Below are 6,000 nucleotides of genomic sequence, written 5' to 3'. Positions count from 1 at the left end.
CATTTCGGATTTGCATAATTTATTGAAAGAAACTATCAATATGCTGTAGGGATTCGTTTCTAGCATTCACAAGGACCAAATTGAGGAACTCACTGCGATATTCACCACTTTTCGGAACATTTTTTCCGTACGATTTGTTGTACAGCAGCAGATATTTTGTTCTCTTCCTTAGAACGCGTTCTGATTGGCTGGTGTTGACATGGAGCAAATGAGACAGGTTTTTCAATAGTGTACTATTGAAATACTTCAATGCTTTTGCTATACACGTTTAAATTGAAAAAAATCGATTCTATTGGTAGTTAGATTATATAAATCCTTTCACAGATCACTGAGCTATGAGCTTTAAAAATACGAGAAAGGCAAACGCGCCTTATTATCCTCTTTGATACTCGTTTATACCAAACATTTCAGAAAAGTTTAATTTTGAATTATTTGAGACTGTCACAAAACTGAAAATTTTATCATAAAATTGTGATCATATTTCCGATGGCATGTCGCAAGAATTATGTTGATTCATTAGATACAACAATAGATATTCACGATCAAAAACTTATCACTCTCTCAGAGGGTAAATTTTGAAAAGGCACCCCATAGTAAAGTAAGTCGTATTCACGACAAAAATGGGTTGTATAGAGGTACAGAGAAGTAAATTCCGCATAACTCTTTAGGAGTATTATTATGGTTTTAAGAAGAACCGAATAGAGGTCTGGAATAGAGAACTGGACCCTGAGTTCAAGACCTAAATTTAGATCCAATAACAGCCTCAGAATCCAGTTTCAGTCACTGCTGGTTCTCGCCTCGATGGCCACCAAGCGAATGAGAGATGCGACATGAGCGTTTGAGGTTTTAACCACGCAGAAGGTGCATTCTCTGTCGCTGCTGGTTAACTCCCGCTGCTGCTGCTTGTTAAGGTCCGCTCGCCTCGATGGCCAGCAAGCGAATGAGAGATGCGACCTGAGCGTTTGAGGTTTTAACCACGCAGAAGGTGCTCTCCGTCGCTGCTGGTTAACTCCCGCTGCTGCTGCTGGTTATGGTCCTCTCGCCTCGATGGTCAACAAGCGAATGAGAGATGCGACCTGAGCGTTTGAGGTTTTAACCACGCAGAAGGTGCATTCTCCGTCGCTGCTGGTTGATGATTCCACTCCCACGAAGTCTGCTTCCATCGAACGCACGAAAAGAAATGATCGATTTTCGACCAGGGTTCCCCTTTTATACGCATTCAGTTGAAGATATGTGCCTGACTACCTCAAAATCGTCGTCCTTGCGCAAAAAACCCAAGCGAAAGTAAGGTGTTTTCCGCGTTGTTTTCAAATTTTAAGAAAACTCAATTTTTGAGTTGTTTGTGGTTATCGCACACTGTTCAAAATATTATCCTGAATTCCTGATCATATTTTTGATGAAATGGTGAAATAATTATGTTGCTACCATTAATACAAGTCGAGATATTCACGATTAAGTTCTGCCCATTCTTCCATATGGCTAATTTTGAAAAGGCGCCCCATAGTAAAGTAAGTCGTATTCACGACAAAAATTTCGCTAAAGAAGTTAAACAAATTAAACCATATTCTAAACCTTTCTGGAAACTTTCTAAGGTTCTTAAGAAACCTCAGAAACCAATTCCTGCTCTCAAGGAAGGAAATCAAATACTTCTAACAAGTGGCGAAAAAGCTCAAAAACTTGCTCAGCAGCTCGAGAGTGTCCACAATTTTAATGTGAACATTGTGAGTCCTATTGAAAATGAAGTCTCACTGAAATATGATCATATTTCAACTGAAGTGTTATTACAAGATGACATTATTGAGACGAATTTTGATGAAATTAGTCAATTATTAGGAAACCTAAAATCATGAAGGCTCCTGGTAATGATGGAATCTTTAATATTCTTATTAAAAATCTTCCCGATGTTGCCTTGAGACTCTTGGTTAATATTTTCACAAGTGTTTTTCATTAGCTTACTTCCCAAAAAGATGGAAAAACGCTAAAGTAATTCCTATCCTCAAACCTGATAAAAATCCAGCAGAAACATCAAGTTATAGACCAATTAGCTTACTTTCTTCTATCAGTAAAATATCTTGTTGAGAATGATGTCTCATATAAATGAGAATTACCAGAGCAGTTTGGATTTCGTCATGAACATTCAACTACTCATCAACTTGTAAGAGTAACGAACATGATAAAAGCAAATAAATCTTCTGGGTTATCCACTGGAGTTGTAAAGAACTGGATCCTGAGTTCAAGATTTAAATTTAGAACCAATAACAGACTCAGAATTCAGTTGCAATTCTAGAATTGCAATTTCGAAACTCAAATTAGTTCCGGAATACAGTTCGAGAATCCAGTTTCAGCACGCAGGCTCTGAATTCTAAACCTATATTGCGGAACTAAAATCTGAAAATTGAACTTCTCGTTACGACTACCGAAAACCAAATGATGGCAGGTGCTCTCTCCGTCGCTGCTGGTTTAACTCCCGCGATGGCAGTCTTCTCGCCTTGATGGCCAGCAAGCGAATGAGAGTTGCGACCTGAGCGTTTGAGGTTTTAACCACGCAGAAGGTGCTCTCTCCGTCGCTGCTGGTTGAACTCCTGCGATGGCAGTCTTCTCGCCTTGATGGCCAGCAAGCGAATGAGTGTTGCGACCTGAGCGTTTGAGGTTTTAACCACGCAGAAGGCGCTCTCTCCGTCGCTGCTGGTTGATGGTTTAACTCTCGCGATGGCAGTCTTCTCGCCTTGAAGGCCAGAAAGCGAATGAAAGTTTCTACCTGAGCGTTTGAGGTTTTAACCACGCAGAAGGTGCTCTCTTCGTCGCTGCTGGTTGATGGTTTAACTCTCGCGATGGCAGTCTTCTCGCCTTGAAGGTCAGCAAGCGAATGAGAGTTGCTACCTGAGCGTTTGAGATTTTAACCACGCAGAAGGCGCTCTCTCCGTCGCTGCTGGTTGATGGTTTAACTCTCGCGATGGCAGTCTGCTCGCCTTGAAGGCTAACAAGCGAATGAAAGTTGCTACCTGAGTTTTGAGGTTTCAACCACGCAGAAGGCGCTCTCTGCGTCGCTGCTGGTTGATGGTTTAACTCTCACAATGGCAGTCTTCTCGCCTTGAAGGTCAGCAAGCGAATGAAAGTTGCTACCTGAGCGTATGAGGTTTTAACCACACAGAAGGCGCTCTCTCCGTCGCTGCTGGTTGATGGTTAAACTCTCGCGATGGCAGTCTGCTCGCCTTGATGGCCAGCAAGCGAATGAGAGTAGCGACCTGAGCGTTTGAGGTTTTAACCACGCAGAAGGTGCCCTCTCCGTCGCTGCTGGTTTAACTCCCGCGATGGCAGTCTTCTCGCCTTGATGGCCAGCAAGCGAATGAAAGTTGCTACATGAGCGTTTGAGGTTTTAACCACGCAGAAGGTGCACTTTCCGTCGCTGCTGGTTGAAGGTTTAACTCCCACGACGTCTGCTTCCATCGAACGCACGAAAAGAAATGATCGATTTTCACCACGGTTCCCCTTTTATACGCATTCAGTTGAAGATATGTGCCTGACTACCTCAAAATCGTCGTCCTTGCGCGAAAAACCCAAGCAAAAGTAAAGAGTTTTCCGCATTGTTTTGAAATTTTGAGAAAACCTAATTTTTGAGTTGTTTGTGGTTATCTCACACTGTTCAAAATATTATGCTAAATTCCTGATCATATTTTTGATGAAATGGTGAAAGAATTATGTTGCTACCATTAATACAAGTCGAGATTTAAATTTAGAACCAATAACAGACTCAGAATCCAGTTGCAATTCTAGAATTGCAATTTCGAAACTCAAATTAGTTCCGGAATACAGTTCCAGAATCCAGTTTCAGCACGCAGGCTCTGAATTCTAAACCTATATTGCGGAACTAAAATCTGAAAATTGAACTTCTCGTTACGACTACCGAAAACCAAATGATGGCAGGTGCTCTCTCCGTCGCTGCTGGTTTAACTCCCGCGATGGCAGTCTTCTCGCCTTGATGGCCAGCAAGCGAATGAGAGTTGCGACCTGAGCGTTTGAGGTTTTAACCACGCAGAAGGTGCTCTCTCCGTCGCTGCTGGTTTAACTCCTGCGATGGCAGTCTTCTCGCCTTGATGGCCAGCAAGCGAATGAGAGTTGCGACCTGAGCGTTTGAGGTTTTAACCACGCAGAAGGCGCTCTCTCCGTCGCTGCTGGTTGATGGTTTAACTCTCGCGATGGCAGTCTTCTCGCCTTGAAGGCCAGCAAGCGAATGAAAGTTTCTACCTGAGCGTTTGAGGTTTTAACCACGCAGAAGGCGCTCTCTCCGTCGCTGCTGGTTGATGGTTTAACTCTCGCGATGGCAGTCTGCTCGCCTTGAAGGCTAACAAGCGAATGAAAGTTGCTACCTGAGTTTTGAGGTTTTAACCACGCAGAAGGCGCTCTCTGCGTCGCTGCTGGTTGATGGTTTAACTCTCGCAATGGCAGTCTTCTCGCCTTGAAGGTCAGCAAGCGAATGAAAGTTGCTACCTGAGCGTTTGAGGTTTTAACCACGCAGAAGGCGCTCTCTCCGTCGCTGCTGGTTGATGGTTTAACTCTCGCGATGGCAGTCTGCTCGCCTTGATGGCCAGCAAGCGAATGAGAGTTGCGACCTGAGCGTTTGAGGTTTTAACCACGCAGAAGGTGCACTTTCCGTCGCTGCTGGTTGAAGGTTTAACTCCCACGACGTCTGCTTCTATCGAACGCACGAAAAGAAATGATCGATTTTCACCACGGTTCCCCTTTTATACGCATTCAGTTGAAGATAAGTGCCTGACTACCTCAAAATCGTCGTCCTTGCGCGAAAAACCCAAGCGAAAGTAAAGAGTTTTCCGCATTGTTTTGAAATTTTGAGAAAACCTAATTTTTGAGTTGTTTGTGGTTATCTCACACTGTTCAAAATATTATCCTAAATTTCTGATCATATTTTTGATGAAATGGTGAAAGAATTATGTTGCTACCATTAATACAAGTCGAGATATTCACGATTAAGTTCTGCCCATTCTTCCATATGGCTAATTTTGAAAGAGCACCCCATCGTAAAGTAAGTCGTATTCACGACAAAACAAATTGTTAATTTATAAACAAATTTTCAGACCAGTCATGCTTTATGCAGTACCAATTTGGTCAAGTTGTTGTCCCACCAGGAAGAAAACGCTTCAAAGGATTCAGAATAAAATTCTGAAAATGATTTTGAAGCGTCCTCCCTGGTTTAGTACAAATGAGTTACACAGACTCACAAATATAGAACCATTCGATGTAATGTCACATAATATTATAAGCAAATTTCGACAAAAATCGATAAAATCTTCAATTGAATCGATTTGTTCTCTGTATTAGTTAGTAAGTTAGTCTACAAATTTTTCCTACACAAAAATCTCAGAATTGCGGAAGCAAATGATGTCCTCATGGTAATAACCAAATCTGAAAAGTCAGCACTTGTGGCTGAACACCCAATATAAATCTTAATAATTTAATTTAAACTCATATTCCAATAAATAGTTATTTAAAAAAACAAAAAAAATCTTTGACGGTACAGAAGAACATACAGAACAAATCATATCAGAAAAGTTCAACAGTTATTTCATAAATAGTGTTCAACAGATCAATAAAAGTATTGAATTGATAGGTGAACCTGTTGAAATAGCACAGCTGATGAATAACTATTGCAGACTTGATGAATTTCATCCAATCACTTTTAATAATTGGAAAATATTTGTTTTAATTTCGGAAAATCGACTGGTACATTGTCAATACCACTCAAAAGTGATACAGGATTGCTTTCATGTTATCGAACACGATCTACTGGATTTGGTAAACGAATCGTTGTACACGGGGCACGTGCCAAAAGCGTCGAAAGAATCTTTGGTGGTTCCTATCCCCGAAGTTACTGGAACGAATAAAGCCGAGGAGTACCGTCCCATTAACATTTGCATACGCTGGAAAAAAAATCTGGAACTTGTTGTTAAAGATCAGCTGATTAACTATTTGAAGGGGACGGGT

This window comes from Malaya genurostris, chromosome 2 (assembly GCF_030247185.1).
Source record: "Malaya genurostris strain Urasoe2022 chromosome 2, Malgen_1.1, whole genome shotgun sequence".
Lineage (NCBI taxonomy): Eukaryota > Metazoa > Arthropoda > Insecta > Diptera > Culicidae > Malaya > Malaya genurostris.
Note: the sequence above shows the minus strand (reverse complement) of the source record.